Genomic DNA, 21,776 nt, shown 5'->3' with positions numbered 1-21,776 from the left:
TGACAGATCTCAGATAACCATGAATCTAAATTTTTATTTGATATGTATATAGAAGACAAGAAAAGGTAAATGTCAAAGATTTATAAATTCTGTCTAAAGGTTTCCATTTTCTCGTATCCTATTCTATTTGGGGGAATGCAGTCTGCATGCTGTAAATATCAAGTCTGATTCATAAGTCATTAAAAGTTGATATTCTTAAGGGATACTAAAAGTTATATCAAATTTGTTATTTGTGAAATTTGTTTGAGAATGGCATTTGGTTTGAGAGTAGCCTCGCAGTTATTTTTTTTTCTGCTATTGTTTTAAATCCCACAATGCTGCTACCCTCTCAAACACAGAGCTTTACCACACTTATGACTACATTTCTTTGGAATAAAATTTGCTCTCTTCTGTGCATAAAAAGCATTGTGATAACATACAAATGCTGTGAAGAAGATATTCCTAAGCATGATATAAGTCTTTCTGTATCTGCTGATCACTCAATGGATACATAGTATTCAAAAGGATTGCCAATGTTAGGTACATTAAAATGTTTATTATAACTAAAATATAAAGATAAAATATAATAAACATAAATTAGCTCATAACTGCAAGAAGGATGATGCTGTTTATATCTGACCTAAGCATAATGAGTTCATTTCTTAGTAAAATTGAGTCAAAACTTTTAATTGTATCTGTCAAGATTTTCAGGAAGCATTCAGAACCTCTTAGATAGTTTTGAATACTGAGATATTTCTCATCGAATCTAACTTTTGGTGCCCCATCACATATCAACTTATCATGCTCAAAGCTAAAAGGTTAAATTATTCTACTCACTCAAGTATGAGGAAGTCAAGACAAATGACTTTCTAATTACTCTTGGTGACATTTTCCTCAAATGCATTTCTTAATGATCTAATGCAATATATGGATGTGATTTTAAAATATGCCCACTGATACCCCATCAATATATTTCTCAGGCAAGTAGGAGATAAAGGCAATCATTAAGGATTGGAAAAAGTCAATCTATAAGCCATCAGCTCTTTTACATGATTTCCTTTTGATCTTGCTAAGGAAGTCTATTACCTTCATCTCAGAAAAGTCATTTCTTTGGCAATGGGTAATTGATTCAGGCTATACTAGATATCGAATATATCACTAAGATATGCTGCTTGAGAAAGCCACTTGAAATCACAGAGATGACAGTGTTGGTCTTGGAGAGAAATGTTTGTTTCCCACTTTCTTATTTCAAAAGCACCTTTCCTTCTACTTTACATTTTTAAAAAATTGTGGTAAGAACATGTAATAAGATCTAACCTTTATCAAATGTTTAAGTACACAATACAGTATTTGTTCACTATTAGCACAATGTTGTACACCAAATATTTAGAACTCATTCATCTTCTATAACAGAAACTTTATACCCATTGAACAGCAACTCGCCTCCCACTTCTTTGTCCCCCGGTACCTTTTTTTTCCAGAAACCGGCAGTTTTGCATTTGCTGTGCATGTCTTTATGCAGTATACTTAGCATCCATAATATTATTATATTCCCAATGCTCATTATTTCCTTTTATGTTGAATCATGGTGAAGAATAATTAAATTGGCTGGCCAACTGGTTTCCAGCCTAAAGCAGTTTGAGTATTGGCACTAAGGTGCAAACCTTGCCATTCCTTCTTTAACACCTTTCCCTTGGGCCCAATAAGTGGTGCTCATTCATTTCTAATTCCAATAGGACATTGTCTGAGGCTACAATATTGTTCAAAATAATAATAAGCAGTAACTAAAGAAATATCTCTACTGGCACAAATTTTTGGTGAACCAAATGTCCCTCATGTATGTGTGTGTTTATAGATAAGTATGTACTGTACATATACTAACATTTGATTATACTATACACACCTCAGCTTTTGTAATATTGTATAGAAAAAAATATCATCCATAATACACATGATAATTTATCTTCCACATTGTCTCCCATTCACATTATGTGACATTCAATAAAGTCATTGAAAGAGTAATTTTCTTTCCAAGCAACATGTTACTCCTTAACTTTGCAATGAAGCAATACAGCAACCTGCACCTTTTTGAAATGCCAGGTAATTTGAATGTGTCATGCAGCTACTTGACAAGTTTACATATTAGACAATTCATGGGGGAACGAGGACAAATACATTGAAGTTGGTCCTGCAAAGTAGAATTTCTATTATTCATCAAAAAATAATTTAAATTATCTGGAAACTAAGTAAGACTAATAAAAAATTAAAATATTCAAACTATACTACACGAGAGAAGTAGTATAGTGTAGTGGTTATACACATGAGTTTTGGAATCAGTTGTTCCTGGTTATAATTCCTGCTTTCTGCGGACTTTTGGCAAATTATTCAACTTTATTAATTTTCAGTTGCACTATCTGGTAAAATGTAGTTAATGATGTATCTGTTTCGTGGGATTATTGTAATAATTATTGTAATAATCCCATGAAATAGTGTATATAAAATTTTAACACTGTAATTGTCAAATGGCATTCAGTAATTGGTGATTACTTTTATGAACTGAAGGAGAAATTTATCATATTGAAATATTTGGAGAAGGACACAGAGAGTTTTATAAAACAATAGAGCATTGTTTGCAATTTCTAAATATCAGATATGATAAATGTTCCTGAATAAGTAATTGGTTAAAAAACTATGATCCAAACAAAGAATGGAATATTATACTGCTCTTAAAAACAGCATTATTGACTTATATGTGTTGACATAGAAAACATCCATGATATAGTCACAGGACAAAAGGAAGTTATAAAATCATGTATGGTATGATTTCATTTTGTGAAAAAAATGTTATTAGCTGTATATGTGCACAGCAAATGCATTTGAAACATATACATCTAAATAGTAATATTATTCTATTTATCTTCGGCTATTACCTAAATTTTTATAATGAACATGTATTAATTCTACAACAGAAAACTATTTTATTAATTTTTTTCTATTTGTTCACATATCTTCTCTTTATTTTTCTCATTTAACTCATTCCCAAACTCATGTGTCTGAAAACCTTGTCATCATATTTTGTGGGCTTCTATACTTAGGAGTCAAAAAAACAAGTACTTAAGGATATCTCTTTGAAATCATTAAAAAAATTATGCCTACTTACCTTAACTATTAACATCCTATAGTAAAACATTAAACAAAGTGAAACTATCCTCATTCGATAGTTAGAAAATCATAAGACCTTACAAATAAATAATATATCTTTGAAGATAAAAAGCAAAATTTATTATTTACTTGAAAGTCTACTAATTTAGCAAGTAATTTTAGCAAAGTATACTATACAAACATGCAAAACAAAAACACTTTAGGTTAGTCTGTAAATTAACACTTTGTAATCCCTCCAGGAGAGGTGTTAACCGAATAGTTTACAATTACTGAAAATTTATTCCATGTGTGGCAGTAAGTTCAATGCATGAATTACACACCTTAATTTAATTAACTGCCTGAGGAGACAGAGGGTAGTTTCATCCTCATTTTATAGATGAGAATGTGGAACCTAGTGTGGTTAAATAATTTTGGTCAGGGTTCCCTAACCAACCAGTTGTAGAGCTGAGGTCTGAACCCAATATTTATTAGCTGAATTATAAGATCTGTCTTACTATTCAAAAAATAACCAATTGATTACTCAGATGTTCACAATGATTTCTCTACTGTTTTCCTTTTTTTGGTTTTACTTCATCCCTGTATTCTACTCCTAGCTGCTTTCAGTGATGTAAGTGAAGCACCACAGAAGTGGCTTCTGGTTATGGAAAATTTCTTAAAAGTTCCACCTTTCTAGGGCTATTTTTTTCCTTTTTTGGCAATGACATTTAGTTTAGACCCACAGTAAGAAATGCATTTTATATTATTACCCAGTACAAACGCATACAAATGGTCCATACCTTCCCTAAAAGACAAGAATATTGTTATTATTATTATTTTTTAAAAAGTGCTCTGGGGACTCCAGGGAAAGGGTGGGAGGGGGATGAGGGATAAAAGACTACACATTGGGTACAGTGTACACTACTCAGGTGATGGATGCAACAAGATCTCAGAAACCACCACTAAAGAACATATCCATGTAACCAAACACCATCTGTTCCCCAAAACCTATTGAAATAATAAATAAATAAATAAATAAATAAATGGCTATAGATACATAAAGTCCTCTGAAGTGAACAGAATAATATGCTTTTTGTATATTTGCTTTGAATGTTAGACTAAAAGTCTGCAAATAGTTTTTTTGCTTGGGCAATTATACTTCATAAATGTTTTAGGAAAGCTTATAGGAACTGTTACATGCTTTTTACATTTTAGCACAAATTACATTACAGTATATCAAAACACATTATAAAATATTTTCTCATATAAAGAATGAGTGTGTCTAAATCACCAAAAACAGAAGATAACAAAGCATAATAAAGTTGAGTACCTATAAATGTCTGGCAAAATGTATGTAGCTTAGTGCTAACAAGTCCCCCAAAACTGTCGCCCTTTCTCTTTTGGTGTCAGTCCAGGGACAATTTTCAGCTTTTTTGTGAAGAAAAATATTCCTCTATATTATGTACTTACTACAGTCTAATTAACCTTCCTCTATTATCCAAACCCTCATGATTCTGCTGTGGAATGCATGCTTACACACAGTAATGACTAACCTGCAGCTGAAACCAGAGAGGATGCGTTCTACTGGGGGCAGAAACACTGACATTTTGATCATTTTCAGGAGCAGCTTATAAAGCCTTTTAGAAATGGAACAGCAGGCACATATGTTCTTTCAACCTTTGTTTTTCGGTCAGTTTTCTGGAATGATGTTGAGTACTAATAAAAACTTTCATGGAGTGGAAAAGAATTCCTATCTCCCATAAAGTATTAGCATTTATTAAAAAAACAAATAATATCAAAAACAAATGACTTTTGAATTTGTTCCAATATCTAGTGATGTAAATGTTAGGATGAGAAAACACAATGTATCATGGGTAACGTGGGCATTTTGTAGAGAGACAGGAAGAAATGCAATTGATAAATGGCACCATTTGCATCTTCTGCATTTCATGCTGGGACTCAGGAAAATCTTTAACTTCTCTGAGACTCGTTCATATGAGAAATGAAGACTATAATATCCTCTTCATAGAACTGTGATGATAGGAAAAAATAACTCTTGTAATTTACTGACATGTTTTAGGCAATTTAGTAAATTTTAGATCACCTCCCCTTCCCTAATTCCTCTCCACATGTTAGAGAAATGGTTTACTTATTTGAGAAGAGGCAATAAATTTGTTGTATACCAGGTGAAGAAAAAAAGGATACTTCTTTTGGTTTCCATAATGTCTGCAAAGTTATAGGAAATCTTTTCTCAATCTCAATTTCTTTGGGGTACTTATGAGAATGACTCCCAGAAGAATCACTGAATGAACGTGGAAGCTGGGATTCCCTAAAGCATTCTGAGGTTATGGAACAAGCACATATTTCCTCTGAAGGTCTAGAAGCAGTAGAATGCGAATAAGCTGTCTATAAAACTTTCTTCTCAGAGATAGGGATTTGTAGCCTGCCTTCCTCCTTTTGCTTAAACAATTATGATTAAGGTTGACGATTTGAAACAAAGGTGTGTGTGTTCGTGTGTATGTGTGTGTTTGGAGGAGTATGACAACACTACATTTGTAGTCTGGATAACTGCATTGGTCAGTGCTGGCAACCACTCACAATATAAATATGGAAAGAGAAGGAAAGAAAAAATAAGTTGAAAATGAGAAAAATCAAGCTACTCGTCAAGGTGTTATTTGTACAATGCTAGATAGTTGAATTTTCAGAAATAGTCATTCATAATATGTTCTATTTTTTTTTCACTTTTCTTCATCCAGGCAGTTACCATAACATTTATTTTGGAAAATAAATAATGTATAGCCTATTGTGATGATAATTTAGAGTAAAAGAGAAATAGGAACTCATAGAAGAAAAAATAATGCTAGCAGTACTTATTTAGAAAGGGCTTCTCCATACAAGCCAGGTAGTGGGTCCTGCACATAACAAATACACACCATCTTGTGTCATTCTCAAACCAACAGTGTAGGTGGTAATATTATTAACCCTGTCTTATAAGCAGGGACGACCACTATGGTGTACTGATTCCTCAAAAAGGATCAGGAGAAAACGTTAAATTTTGAAGAATTTCTAAAATAACTTGAGTTCAGAAATAGCTGCAGAGTAGCAAGCAATAAGTTTGCACTGCCACAGTAAAGAGAAAAGCAAAGCTCCAAGAGTTTCCTCGCACATTGTAAGAGTTTTAGAATGAGTCAGAAGAATAATGATTACTTTTTCTATTGCCAAACTAAGTTGGAAAACATGTGTATGTAGTTCAATTAAAATTGTGTCAAAGAAAACAAATTTTACTGTATTATATTGAAGGAGGAAAAAGAATTACTTTTGTATCCTTTAAAAATAATATGTAAAAACAGGTTGGATATTCATAATTATAGCAATGATCAAAGTGCTTGAAAGTTTCACTCAGGCTCATGAATTGCAGTTAATCTACAGAATTTCTTTAATGTCCAAGAACAATGTCTCTGCTTTTTAGAGAGATATTTTCAAAAAAGGATGGGAGTTTATTTAATTTTTAAAGCACTAAATGGAGCCCATGTTATTGTGTCACTGAGACATTCAAGATGATGGTGGGGAGAGAATATAACTAATGGCATTATTAATGTGACATTAGCATTCACACCAGGTTACATTTTTACTCCATCTTATTTAATACATGAAGACAGGTGAAGTTTCTTATAATATTTATAAAATTACATAACAACTATCTCTCATAGCAGAGAAAGTCAAATTTTAACTTATTTTCCTTTCTTAAATTTATTTTTAAAATTAATTTTTCTCATACTGCCTTGTCTAAGATTCTTTTTCTTTTTACTTGTCAAATAAAAAGTACTTTTCAAATATGAAGTTAAAAAATTTATCTCCCAAAAACCATGCTGAGATTCGTACCCCCTCTCCCACCTCCCAATGTTGTTTTATTGAGGAGGTTCTGATTATTTGTTTCCAACTGACGTCTAATTTATATAAAATTTTGATTCTAGCCAAAGCTAAGCCCTACAACTGTGGTAAAATTAATTTTTTTGAAATTTAATTAAAAAATTCAAGGCATAACAGGAAAAATGTTCAAAAATGCCCACCCTTCAGAACACTATCACTAATTGACTGATAATTCATCAAATCTTTTCTGAAAACATTTACTCACTTCAGTTATACTACCTGTATTTGCATGACTTATAAGAACTATAAAAGTAATAGAAGAATATATTTTTATTATTAAAATGTAAATAATTCAAGTGTATATAAAATAATTAATACCAAATTTTAATACTAAATACCAAATTAATACCAATTGCCACTCTTTCAACCCATTCTCTTCCCCAAGAGGTAACCACTTTTGTTTCAGTGTGTCATATATCCTTTTAGAACTTTTTCAAAACTTTATACATATTTGTATATATTTAGATATATTTATACATATATATGATTTTTAAGAGAAAATTGAGACTCTTCTGTTTATTTTATTCTGAGACTTGCTTTTTATAGTGAATAGTTTGAAGCTGTTTTATTTTTTATTTTTATTTTTTGAGACAGGGTCTCACTCTGTCACCCAAGTTGGAGTGCAGTGGCACAATTGCAACTTACTTCAGCCTCGAACTTTCTGGGCTTAGGTGACCTTCTCCCACCTCTGCCTCCTGGATAGCTGGGACCACAGGCACATGCCACCATGGCTGGCTGTTTTTTTTTTTTTTTTTTTTTTGAGACAGAGTCTCATTCTCTCGCCCAGGCTGGAGTGCAGTGGCGTGATCTCGGCTCACTGCAGGCTCCGCCTCCCAGGTTCATGCCATTCTCCTGCCTCAGCCTCCCCAGTAGCTGGGACTACAGGCGCCCGCCACCACGCCCAGCTATTTTTTTTTTTTTGTATTTTTAGTAGAGACGGGGTTTCACAGTGTTAGCCAGGATGGTCTCGATCTCCTGATCTTGTGATCTGCCCGCCTCGGCCTCCCAAAGTGCTGGAATTACAGGCATGAGCCACCACACCCGGTGGCTATTTGTATTTTTTTGTGGAGATGTTTCACCATGTTGCGCAGGCTGATCTTGAACTCCTGGACTCGAGAGATCCTTCCTACTCAGCCTTTCAAAGTGCTGGAATTACAGGTGTGAGCCACTGTGCCTGGCCCTTTAGTTTGATATTTTAATCTGTCTTTATATATTCACCAAGTTATTTTCAATGGTTGCTTAGCACTGATTGGTAAGAATATATTATTATATATTTTACTTTTCTCCTATTGATGGACATTTTGATTATTTTTAATACTTTGTCATTCCAAATTTGCAATAAACATTTTGGTGAAGGCTTCTTAGTGGTGCATACAAGTGTTTTTGATGAATAAATTACCACAGGTAGAATTACTGGGTCAAACAATATATGTTTTTAAAATTTTTGTAAGTATTACCAAATTTATGAACATACCAGTATGTTATCCAAAAGGGCCCAACTTGCTTCACCTGGAATCAAATTTTCCACAACACTTAATAACGATGAATGTTATGAACTATTTAATACAGTACAAATGAAAAAGTGACCCATTAGACCACAAAATTGCATTTGTCAGGTCATTAATTGGTAAGGTTGGACATTATTGTCTTTATTGGGATAATTTTTATTTCCTTTGTGAAATGACTATTCATACTTTATTTGCCTCTTTTATTATGGCATTTTGGATAATTAATTTGTGAACACTCTTTACATATTACAAAATTAAGCCTTTGTCTAATTTTGGGGGGAATATTTTCTCCCAGGTTTTTAAATTTAAAGACAAAACTAATTTTGTTTATAGTATCTTTTTTTGTTATACTGAAGTTTTGATAATTAGGTAGTTGAATCTGTTAATTTTAAAAGTTTATTGCTTGTTAAATTTGGCTTAAAAAGCTCTTTACAATTTTCTTTTTTAAAAGAGTAGTTTCAAAAATTGACAAGTGGAATCTAATTAAAATAAAGAGCTTCTACACAGCAAAAGAAACTATCAACAGAGTAAACATAAAATCTATAGAATAGGAGAAAAATATTTAAAAAGTATTTATCTGATAAAGGTCTAATATCCAGAATCTATAAGAACTTAAACAAATTAACAGGCAAAAAATAAACAACCCCTTTAAAAGTGGGCAAAGGACATGAACATAGACTTTTCAAAAGAAGACATACACATGGCCAATAAGCATATGAAAAAATGCTCAACATCACATTAGAGAAATGCAAATTAAAACCACCATGAGATACCATCTCATACCAATCAGAATGGCTGCTATTAAAAAGTCAAAAAATAACAGATGCTGGCAAGTTTGAGGAGAAAGAACACTTATACACTGCTGATGGGAATGTAAATTAGTTCAGCCATTATTGAAAGCAGTTTGGGGATTTCTCAAAGAACTTAAAATTACCATTAAGCCCAGCAATCCCATTATTGGATATATAACTAAACAAAGATAAATAATTCTACCATAAAGACACATGCACAGGTATGTTCACTGCAGCACTATTCACAATACCAAAGACATGGAATAAACCTAAAAGCCCATCAATGATAGAATGGATAAAGAAAATGTGGTACATATGCAACATGGAATACTATGCAGCCATAAAAAAGAATGAGATTACGTACTTAGCAGCAACATGGATGGAATTGAAAGCTATTGTCCTAAGAAACTAATGCAAAAACAAGAAACTAAGTATCATGTATTCTCACTTATAAGTGGGAGCTAAACACTGAGTACACATGTACACAAAGAAGGGAACAAAAGCCAGCCACTGGGGCCTACTTGAGGGTGGAAGATAGGAGGAGGGTGAGGATTGAAAAACTACCTATTGGATACTCTGCTTATTACTTAGGTAAAGAAATAATCTGTCCATCAAACCCCTGAGACATGCAATTTACCTATCTAACAAACCTGCACGTGTACCCCGGACCTCAAATAAATGTTTAAAAAAACAGTAGTTTTTAACAAAAGAAATTATTAATCCTCAGACCAATAATAACCTGAAACCATTCTTAATAATAGTTTTCCATGAATTATTTTGGTTGATAAGCCTTGACACTTAGATTGAAATTTTCTGCTCAATTATTTAATATTATTACAGATGGCTCATTTCCATTTTAATCATCACTTTATATTTCTCATTCACTGCCTGGCCATGCTATAATCTCCACAGGGAAGTTAAAGAATACAGAAATGATATTGCCTCTACCTCCATTGAACGTATTTAGGTGAAATAAGTATGTTTATAATAGTAAATAACATGAATTAAAGTGTAGTTTGAATTTACAAACCTGTGTATATAAAGACCAACTCAATCTCTTAGTCTGACGCAGAGGCAGAGAATCCTTTGCCTTAAAATGCACTGAGGTCTAACAACTCATTGCATGTAATTGATAATTTGCAATATGTCCTGGATCTACAGAATAGCAAAACTATGGTATAAATAGTTTTCTGCTTTGTTGAGTGAGTGCTTTGAAGACCTAAGAACTTTAGGGAAGCAAAGAATGACATCTTGTTGGAGGTGGGGCCTGAAGGGAGGTATTTTGGTTATGGGGGCAGATCTCTCATGAACTGTTTGGTGCCTTCCTGGCAGTAATGTGTGACTTCTTGCTCTAGAGCTGGTTGTTTAAAACAGCCCAGCACCCTTTCTTCTTGCTTGCTCCCTCTTTTGCCATGTGACACACTGGCTCTCCTTGCCTTCCTCCATGAATAAAAGCTTCCTGAGACCTCACAAGAAGCTGAGCAGATACTGGTGCCATGGTTCTTGTACAGCCTGCCGTACCATAAATTTCTTTTCTTCATCAATTACCCTATCTCAGGTAGTCCTTTAGAGCACTGTAAAACAGACTAATGAAACATACAGAGGCTGTGGACGAGTTTTAACCTGCGCCGACATGAGAGAGGCTTAAGCACTGTTGGGGGTAGAAGAGGAGGGAGGCATATCAACCCTGAAGACAGCACAAAGAGGGAGGAAAAACAGGAATTGAGGTCAACCTTCACTCGCTGAAAAGCTTAAATATTGTGTGCATGTGTTTTTAATTCCCTAGAGCACTTGGTGGAGAACCTGACAGTAAAATTACAAAAGAGAAGCATGAATTAATGACATAGAAAAGAAAGCAGCTATAATGAAAATAAACGAAGGCAGGATCTAGCTCTAAAATGCTTTTAGGAGAGTTAACAGGATCCTTTGAAAATGAGCTGGGTAGTAATGGATCATGGTTCAAGCAGTGGCCAAGTAGCATTTTTAATGAAAGGAAACCGAATGTATTTGATTATTCACTGTTGCATGGAGCTCTGAGGGTGCAGGTGGAGGTTCAGAAGACTTCAATTCTAGCCCTGTTCCCTCCTACCTATGTATCCTTGACCCAACGACTTCATCTTGCCGAGCTGTAGTTTCCTCACATAAACATTAGAAATAATATTAATCCCTGTTAGATAATTGTAAAGACTGAGCTTACATTTATTAAGTGCCGACACAGTGACTTACACATAGACAATACCAGATTTTAAAATGCTAACAGTTATTGTTATTATAATGATTAAGTACTTCTGTAATCAATATCACATTTCAATTTGCCATTGCCACAATGTAATTAAGGTAGAGAAGGAATTATTCTTATCCCTAAATGAACAAGATAAGATAAACTGACTTGCCTCATAAGACGACAAAGACATTGAGCTTTTGACATTAGGCCTCATGGATCTTTTGGTTATGCTATTTGGAAGAACAGTCAACATAGTAAGAGATAATAAGAAATAAACACAAGATTTAACAATTATGTAGCTCCTCCTGGGTAGAAAGAGTATGCTATTTATATGTTTTCTATACATGATTTCTTTACATCATCATTACCATCCCATGTACTAGAATTCCTATTTTACAGATAAAGGAGGTGAGACCCCTATAGCTTAAATTACTCACGTAAGATTATGTCAGCCAGCAAATGGTAAAAATAGGAGTCTCTTGTTATTCTGTCTGAACCTAGAATGCAAGCTCTTTTCATGAGGTCAGGCTGAAATGAGTCATCTGTTGATGGTGCTGGAATAGGTTGTAGAACAGTAAGACAGAATGCAAGATAGAGACATTATTTGGAATAAGTTAACCAGGACGAATGTCACTAACACATTTTTCAAAAATAAAAAATTATACATCTTTTTGGAAAGTTTAGCCAAAAGAAGAGAGAGGAAGAGTTATTTTTTGCATGGTGGAAGAATGGGGGTGGAAGTATAATGAGAGAAGCCAATATTTCAGAAACTGAATGTCATTTAAAAAAAGAAAAGGAGGCGTACAAAATTGTTGACTATGGAGGAGAGCAAAATTCATAAGGATGAGAGTCAGAAAAAAATTTAGAACTGGCAGGGTCAGCCTTCTGGGAGGAGACTAGAAGCCATTCTAGAATGGAATATAAGCAAGTAAGAACACAATTTATATTAAAGAGAGAGAAAATGCAAAAAAATGAAACAAAAAAACAAAAATAAAAAATAAAGATAATCACTAATCTATGTAAGCATGGATTTAGAGAAAAGCAGCCTTAGTCAGGCACAGTGGCTCACGCCTGTAATCCCAGCACTTTGGGAGGCCGAGGTGGGCTGATCACAAGGTCAGGAGATCGAGACCATCCTGGCTAACTCGGTGAAACCCTGTCTCTACTGAAAATAGAAAAATTAGCCGGGCGTGGTGGCAGGCGCCTTTAGTTCCAGCTACTCAGGAGACTGAGGCAGGAGAATGGTGTGAACCCGGGAGGCGGAGCTTGCAGTGAGCTGAGATTGTGCCACTGCACTCCAGCCTGGGCGACAGAGCCAAACTCTGTCTCAAAAAAAAAAAAAAAAAAAGAAAGAAAAAAGAAAAAAAGAAAAGCAGCCTTATGAACTAAAATGTTTAATAAGCAGACATTTGTGATCCCACAAAATGTATAATTATATAATTTCTTGACAATAAAATAGGAAATAAGTTTTCTTTAACAATTTAACTAACTTACATAAAATGTGCTTACCTTTCCATACTAGTTCTACTCCTCTTTTCAATGGGTACTACCTTTCCACATCTGTTTCACTGTTGGATACTGACACAGTATTTCTCAAGCAGAAGATTGCATTAAAAACAAGTTTCTAGTTATTTCCCCCTCTTCCTCATGAAAAGCCCTTGGCATTTTCCATCATTTCCTCTGTGATTTGTTTCTCATAAGTTATTTCAACTATAGCTGGAGAATAAAATGTCCCCACGCTCCTAGGAAATGATTGATATTTTTCTGTAGCTATGGTAGCAAGTAGTCACCAGAAGTGGTTTTAAAACTGCTTAATCAATGACAGTTCCAGAAACTATCAGAACTGATTTTACACAAAGTTGAAGAATTAATGGCTCTGCCTCTCAGTGAACATGCATTTGCAAGTCAACCAAATAGTTATAACCCTAACTTCCTAAAGTCAGTTAATCAGAAAAAGACTCACTTCAAAGAACACACTTCTGGAAGTTGATTAATCAAAGAAATTCTCACCTGAAGAACCATATTTCTACAAATGACGTCAATACACTTACGCCTCTGGAAGTCAACCAGTAACTGAATTACACTCTTCCTCAAAGCCCTCTATAATATTAGCAGTCTTCCCTGCTCTGAGAGACTGTGCCTGACAATTATATTTTGCCCTTTTTAAAATAAGTGATCACTTCAGCATTGGGTTTTTTTGTTTAAGATATTGACAGCCAGTTTTTATTATTTTGCCAGCTGAACACTCTGGAAGTTAGTAATTCGTTCAACAGCCTCAGAAAGAATATATAGTCATATCCTTTGGTCAATAATTAGATTTCTAGAAATTGGTCCAAATTGACACTATGCATAATCTTTGTTATGCATTTTTTTTGCATTTAATCCTCACAATAGCTCTACAATATAAGCTTTTTTTTTTTGAGACTGAGTCTCGCGGCTGTCTCCTAGGCTGGAGCGGATTGGTGCGATCTCGGCTCACTGCAAGCTCCGCCTTCTGGGTTCACGCCATTCTTCTGCCTCAGCCTCCCGAGTGGCTGGGACTACAGGCGCCCGCCACCATGCCCAGCTAGCCACGCCCAGCTATTTTTTTGTATTTATAGTAGAGACGGGGTTTCACCGTGTTAGGCAGGATGGTCTCGATCTCCTGACCTCGTGATCCACCCGCCTTGGCCTCCCAAAGTGCTGGAATTACAGGCGTGAGCCACCGTGCCCGGCCATAAGCTTGTTTTTATTTCCATTTTTTATTTGATGAAAGCAAAATATTTGACAAATATTTAAATTGAAGTGTTATTTATATATATGAAAACTCAAGTACAATCCAATACCCAAGATAAGAAAAGGGTTAGGCAAATAGTCATTATAAGGGCACCTACAAAAAATGAACATGTTAAAATGTTTATGATTTGACACTGATTACAAAATCAAAACAAAATTATAACTATACCATGTAAAATTATGTGTACATACGGATTAGAAATAAAAGGAAACATAGGCAAATAATTCTGTGAATTTCTGTGGTGGTTGGATTCTGACTGGATTGACCTTTTAAATATTGCTTTAATGTTTGTGTAATAAGAAAAGTAACCTAAAGTGTAGTTTCTGCATTTGAGAGTTCCAGCCACCCATCCAATATTGTATTGGAAATTCCAATGCCCCATAAGATTTCTGAGAATTAAAGGGGTTCTAGACACTCCTGATTACTTAGGGTCCTGGACTTCTGCACTAGAGATTTCCAAATTCTATTCATGTGTTATCTACCATAAATGTTCCTTTTTCTCTGATTGCTTTGACCTGGATGTGAAACTGAGTCTCTTTAATTTCCCCTAAAATTTCATATAAGGCACATGCAATGTTAGCAGAAGTTTTAGATGGAGAGCTGTTATATCATAGCAAAGTGCACAAGCTAATATTGAACACAGACCATCACTTTACTAAAATTCTCTTGGCTACCCAGCACATCTCATCTTCTCCTGCTTGAAGACTTACTGATAAGTTTCTCTCACTTTATCATATAAAGCAGCTTTCCATCTTCAGTGTAAGCTCTAAATATAATGAAGATTTGATCTTGTGCTCTCATAAAATCAAGAGGCATATACTAGGTTTTACCCTTTAGCAACATAGAGATTTATTTTAAGGCAGATTATATTTCAAACACAAAAGTGGATGAATCATTATATTCATTTGGAGGATTTAAATGACATGAATTTAAGGTCACAAATTTTAAATTAGCATCCTACTGTGTTTAGAGTACAAAAGTGACATGAATTAAAAAGGAATGGTGGAACATACAAAGTAAAAGAGAAGATTAATTTTTTAATATGAAGAGATACAATATAGTTTAAAATAAACTGAAATTAAAAATCAAAAACCTATAGAGTGATAATTGACTTTATAAGGATAGCAAGAAAGCCCACAGGGTTAATATGCATGGTTTTAAATAAAAGTTTAGGGTATTTTTATCTGCCTCTACTTATTCTAACTACTTGATAACATAAATATTCACTCCACAGTGTTTTTCCTAGGGGGGCTAGTTCACTGTGAAGTGTTTTCTTGTCTCTTTGTAGAGTAGCTATAAGGAAATGATAGTCTCTAAAAATAAAACTTAAGAACAATTTGAAAATAATAAATTCAGATTTTCTTGACATCTTTGTTTACTAATTCTTTCCCCAGAGCGTGTAATTTGAAGCATAGACTTAGAACTGCTTATATCTGCATATTGAAAGTAAGGATATATCATTATAAGGGATAAGAAGAGAAAAGAATTTAAAGTAGTCACTATTATAGGTAGTCTTCCATAGACATTGATTTTGACCCTACTATCAAGGCAAAAGTAAATTAATGTTAATTTTTTAGTTACCAAAATAAAGCAGTAAGTTCTTCCAGGTGCAGAGGGTAAAAATACTGTATCCTCAATTTTCTCTGAAATTATTGGAGTTCCACAGGATTCTGTATTACCAACTATGTTCCTTAGGTCCTAGAAACAAGTAAGGATAAAATACTGTCCATGGTATGGAAGATATTGGACGGTATGTGTAAGAAAAATTCAACTATTTTTCCATCTATTTGTCCTACTCCGTCCACCCATGCATCCATCTATACTCCATCTACTTCTCCTTGTGTAGGAGAAAGATTTGAGACACCACAAAGACTCATTTTATGTTGCATATTGAATGGTCATCACAAACAGTGGAGCTCTGGAGCATCTCCCATAAGTGATTTCTTCCAGGCTACCCCAATTACTCCTAAAATTAACTGAAAAAAAAAATGTGCTTAATGTTATTTTGTTTAGAAGTCAAAACCGCAAATATTTTAAGTACCTGTTATTCACCAGGCAGAATAGTAGAAAGTCTTAGTACAGAAAAAAAAAAAAAAAAAAAAGGTGGTCTTGCCCAGGCACGGTGGTTCACGCCTGTAATCCCATCACTTTGGGAGGCCGAGGCAGGCGGATCACGAGGTCAGGAGATCGAGACCATCCTAGCTAACATGGTGAAACCCCGTCTCTACTAAAATTTAAAAATAAAAATAAAAAAAAATTAGCCGGGCGTGGTGGCGGACGCCTGTAGTCCCAGCTACTGGGGGTGCTGAGGCAGGAGAATGGCGTGAACCCAGGAGGCGGAGTTTGCATTGGGCCGAGATTGCACCACTGCACTCCAGTCTGGGCAACACAGAGAGACTCCATCTCAAAAAAAAAAAAAAAAAAGAAAAGAAAAAAGAAAAAGTGGATCTTATAAAAAGGAACTCTTCTGAATAGTCTTTTAAACAAAAACAAAACAAGCAAACAAAACAAATAAAATAGACTTCTACGATGGTAGAAGGACTTTAAATCAGAAAAAATAAAATAATGAGAATACTGAACATTAAATATGGTAGAAAATTCAAATAGATTTGATAATATTCTTTTCAAAACATATTTATGCATTGTAACAGATAACAAATGAGGGTTAAATATATAATGGATCACACTGATTTTGCATTTGCCTCCTATATCTACTATACTATTATTTGAAGGTATAGAAATTGTTTCTCTATTGGGTGTATCTTCTTTTATTGTTAATAACCCCCTCATATTCAAGAAGTTCCTCAAATAGCCTAGTAAAGTATTTTCAAATTACCTAATAAAATAAGCTCCCTTAGAAGTCATCATTGTGATTGGAAAGCAATAGGGAGAAAGCTTGATTTATTGATTAGTAAGAGTATGCTATAAATTTTCTTCATATTAAAACTGTGTGGATTATGAGATCACACTTACTTATAAAAATTGCAGCAGATGGGCATAGTGATGAAGGTATTAAAGGAAAGGATGGCAGGTTAGCTTGGCTTTATAAAATGACTATTTCCTCTGAGATACTATGTATAAATCTAACAAAATTGCAGCAGGGAAGATTGTTATTTAAGAAAATACATGATGAATGCTTTTGTGAGACATAATTATTTTGAAGTAAAAAACACTTTATGTACAGTCATGTGTCACTTAAAGATGGAGATATGTTCTGAGAAATGTGATGTTAGGTGATTTCATTGTTGTGCAAACATCAGAGAGTGGACTTACACAAACCTAGATGGTATTGCCTGCTACACACTTAGGCTATTGTTTCTAGGCTACAAACTTATAGCATGTTACTATACTGAATGCTTTAGGAAATTTTAACACAATGGTATTTGTATATCTAAACATAGAAAAGGTACAGTAAAAATACTGTATACAAGATTAAAAATCGTACACCTGTATAAAGCACTTACCATGAATGGAGCTTGCAGGACTGGAAGTTGCACTGGGTGAGTCAGTGAGTGAGTGGTGAGTGAATGTGAAAGCCTAGGACATTACTGTACACTACGGTGGACTTTATAAACACTGTACAAATGCTATATTAAACCTATAAAAAGGTTTTTCTGTCTTCAGTAATTTAATATTAGCTTATTGTAACTTTTTTACTTTATAGACTTAAAAAATATTTTTTAAGTCTTTGAGTTTTTTCATAATAACACAGCTTAAAACACAAACACATTGTATAGCTGTACAAAATAATTTCTTTCTTTAATCCTTATTCTATAAGCTTTTTTCCTATTTTTAAATATTTTTGTTTTTTATTTTACCTTTTAAATTTGTAAAAACTAAGATACAAACCCACACATTAGCCCAGGTCTACACAGGGTGAAGATCATCAATATCACTGTCTTCTACCTCCATATCTTGTCTCACTGGGAGGTCTTCAGGGGCAATAACGTGCGTGGAACTGTCATCTCCTATGACAACAATCCCTTCTTCTGGAATACCTCCTGAAAGACCTGTCTGAGGCTGTTTAATAATTAAGTTTTTTAAATTAGCAGAAGTACACTCTAAATAATGATAAAATATAGTAAATACATAAACTATAACATAATTGTTTGTTATCATTGTTATGCACCTTATGTAATTGTACAGTATGTACTACACTTTTATACAACTGGAAGTGCAATAGGTTTGTTTACACCAGCATCATCACAAACATGTGAGTTGTGTGCTACTAAGTTCTGATGGCTACAAAGTTACTAGGAGATAAGAATTGTTTAGCTCTATTATAATCTAATGGGACCACTGATGTACATGTGGTCAATCATTGCCTGCAATGTTATGCAGTGCATGACTATATTTTGTAGTTCTTTTTTTTTTTGGTTCTTGCATAGGATTTCCTTAAAGTGAAAGCACATGTGTGTCCAATACAACAGAAATAAATTAGCAATAATGATTTCCCAGTCTAGTAGGACTTTTTTTTTTTTTTTGAGACAGACTCTTACTCTGTTGCCCAGGCTGGACTGCAGTGGTGCAATCTTGGCTCACTGCAACCTCCAACTCCCGTGCTCAAGCGATTCTCCTGCCTCAGCCCTCCCAGTAGCTGGGACTACAGGTGTGCACCACCACACCAGCTGATTTTTGTATTTTCAGTAGAGATGGGTTTTCATTGTGTTGGCCAGGCTGGTCATGAACTCTTGACCTCAAGTGATTTGCTTGCCTGAGCCTCCCAATGTGATGGGATTACAGGAGTGAGCCACCATGCCTGGCCTCTATATGGGACTTTGAAGCTCAACAGGAAACAGACATTTCAGGTAAAAATTTTGAATTTAAATGTGAATAATAGTTTTTTAATGATATAAAATTTGCCAGAATTTTATTTAAATTAAGAGAAAGAGCTTGATTATTTCTGGAAATTGAAAACAAATAATTTAACAAATAAGAATATTTCCATATAGTGTAGACTTCTTGATGTGGTACAAGTTAAGATTAAGAATGAAGTAAGATTGTTCTATGTAGATGCTCCATCCTTTACAAACTGCTGATTCTAGGCAAGTCACTTAAATTCTCAGAGACTTTTCTTGTGTTTAAATAAAGAATTCTATTTGAATTTCCTACATTCCATGCTCACTCTAAGATTGACGCATTATGATGTATACACAGAAACCTCTAAACTGAGCATGAAACAAAAATTTGGGCATGAGGCATGCTAATTGCTAATGTAGTATCACTGCTTCCAGAGCTTTTCAGTAGATAGAGCTAATAAATGTTATGTGTGTAGACCCATTTCTGTATCTATGTATTTTAAAATAAAAATAGATTCACAAATTAATATCTACATCTCTCATCTAGCAATGCAAGGTTAATTTTAGCCATCTCTCCTTGCTGATTATAACTTCTTTCTCTAGCAATGTGAAACCTATCTCCCAATATCTATAATTTATTTACTTATGCATTCCACCCTAATATACATGCAAAGTACTTTCATAATTGCTAACCTTCACTCCTTTGAAAAAAATCAACTAAAATACAATGTCTATGTATAGTTCTTTTTAGAGTTAGCCTCATTCTTTGCAGATTTTGTCCTTTCAAAATACTGTTTTCCAAAATATAGGCTAGATCCTTTGACTGCATCACCTTCAGTAAGCTTATATATTACATTTGTAAGATGGTTAGGTTCACTTGTCACTGTTTCCACCCCATTTTGGGATATTACATCCTATTTGTTTTCTTTCTTTCTTTTTTTAATGTGCATGCTGCAGAATTTACTCATTGTGTTGTACAGTTCTACGGGTTTTGATGAGCACAGTAATTTTTTCAGCACCACGGACAGTTCCACCGCCTTTAAAATTTCCTCATGTAATCAATGATTTTGTAGTCAGCCCTCTTATAACTCCAACTCAATATATCTCTAACTTGGGCAACCATTGATCTGCTTCCCATCTCTATGTTTTGGCTTTTTCAGAATTTAAGATACATTGAATTATATATCTTAAATATGCAGTCATTTGGGCTTCCCTTCTTTCACTTATCAAGATGCACTAAAACGTTCATCCATGATATGCATAAATCAATACTTTTCTTTTAAAAATATTTGAATAGTATTCCCTTTTATAGATTTACCACAGTCTGTTCATTCATTTACCAGCTGAAGACAACATATTAGTTATTTCCACATTTTGGCAATTGAAATCAAATTTTCTGTAAATATTCCCATATTTTTTTGTGTGTCAAAAATGTTTTTCAATTCACTTGGGTAAATACTTATCAGTGGGATCACTGGATCATATATTAAGTAAGCATTTAACTTCATAGGAAACTTGTACATTCCAAAGTGACTGTACCATTTTGAATTGCCAGCAGTAATGAAAGTAATGAATGACAGTCTCTGTGGCTCTGCATGCTTATGAATATTTGATATTGTTAGATTTTTAATTCATTTATCCATTTTTAACAGGTATGTTCTGGCATCTTATTGTGGTTTTCATTTGTATCTCCTTAGTGAACATCTTCTCATATTCTTATTAGTCATCCATACATCTTCTTTGGTAAAGCTCAGATATTTTACCAGGAAAATTAGATTTACTTTCTTATTACGTTTTAAGAGTTTTTTATATATTATGGATACAAATCTTTTATCAGATACATGATTTACAAGTCTGATGCCTATATTTTCATTCTTTTAAGAATGTGTTTGATGGAACAATTTTTTTAAATGTTAGATTTTTTTTTCTATTGATTTACTCATTGTAATGAGGAGGGCTGTGATCAGCAAATTACTTTAGTTACAACAAAGCAAGTACATGGAAGCAAACAAAAAGCCCCCAAATTCCAACATGTATATAGCTTAGAAGTACACATTTGGTATATTTTCTTCTCTATAATTTCTCATAAACATGGGGTTCTGTAAAAATCCATTTTAAGTAATAAGTTTAGGGTTTGACTTTTTCTGTCATTGAAATTTTAAAGTCATGTGCTCCTTTGATGTGGTCTGAAGTTGGCCTTCAAAATTCATTAGGTAGCAGAACCGAAGCATTATATCAGCGGTCACCTGGAGCAGAGTTTCCAGTATGGAAGCTACCAGCCACATGAGACAGCTGAGAACTTGAAATACAGCTAGTGTCATTGATGAGATGATTATCAATTTAAATTTAAAAACTGACACTTGATTTAGTTATTGGAACACTTTTAAATGTTTGTAGGACAATTTGGGTTTGTGAATCTACTTTTCCAACTGTAAATTTTATGAAGTCTAAGTATAGATCAAGTATATTCAACAAAACTTTAGTATCTGAATTGAGATGTGCTATAAGTACACACTGGATTTCAAGGACTTAGTGAGAAAAAAAGAATGCAAATTGTCTCATTCTTTTCTTTACATTAGTCATATGTTAAAATAACTATATTTGGAATGTACAGGGCTAAACAAATAAAAT

General features: G+C 33.9%; 1 protein-coding gene across 2 annotated transcripts in view; it reads right to left on the bottom strand.

Annotated features, from left to right (window-relative positions):
* FUT9 (fucosyltransferase 9) overlaps positions 1-21,776 on the bottom strand; it is a 199,721-nt gene that overhangs the window by 78,553 nt on the left and 99,392 nt on the right. Inside the window, exon 1 of one of the 2 annotated variants that reach the window (XM_016954608.4) lies at positions 15,928-16,008. The exons of the other annotated variant lie outside the window; for it this stretch is intronic. The gene's annotated coding sequence lies outside the window, so the exon portion shown is untranslated. Of the gene's footprint in view, positions 1-15,927; positions 16,009-21,776 lie in introns of those variants that run through there. 2 annotated transcript variants of the gene reach the window in all.

This window comes from Pan troglodytes, chromosome 5 (genome assembly GCF_028858775.2).
Source record: "Pan troglodytes isolate AG18354 chromosome 5, NHGRI_mPanTro3-v2.0_pri, whole genome shotgun sequence".
Lineage (NCBI taxonomy): Eukaryota > Metazoa > Chordata > Mammalia > Primates > Hominidae > Pan > Pan troglodytes.
This window is presented reverse-complemented; position numbering and strand designations above follow the sequence as displayed.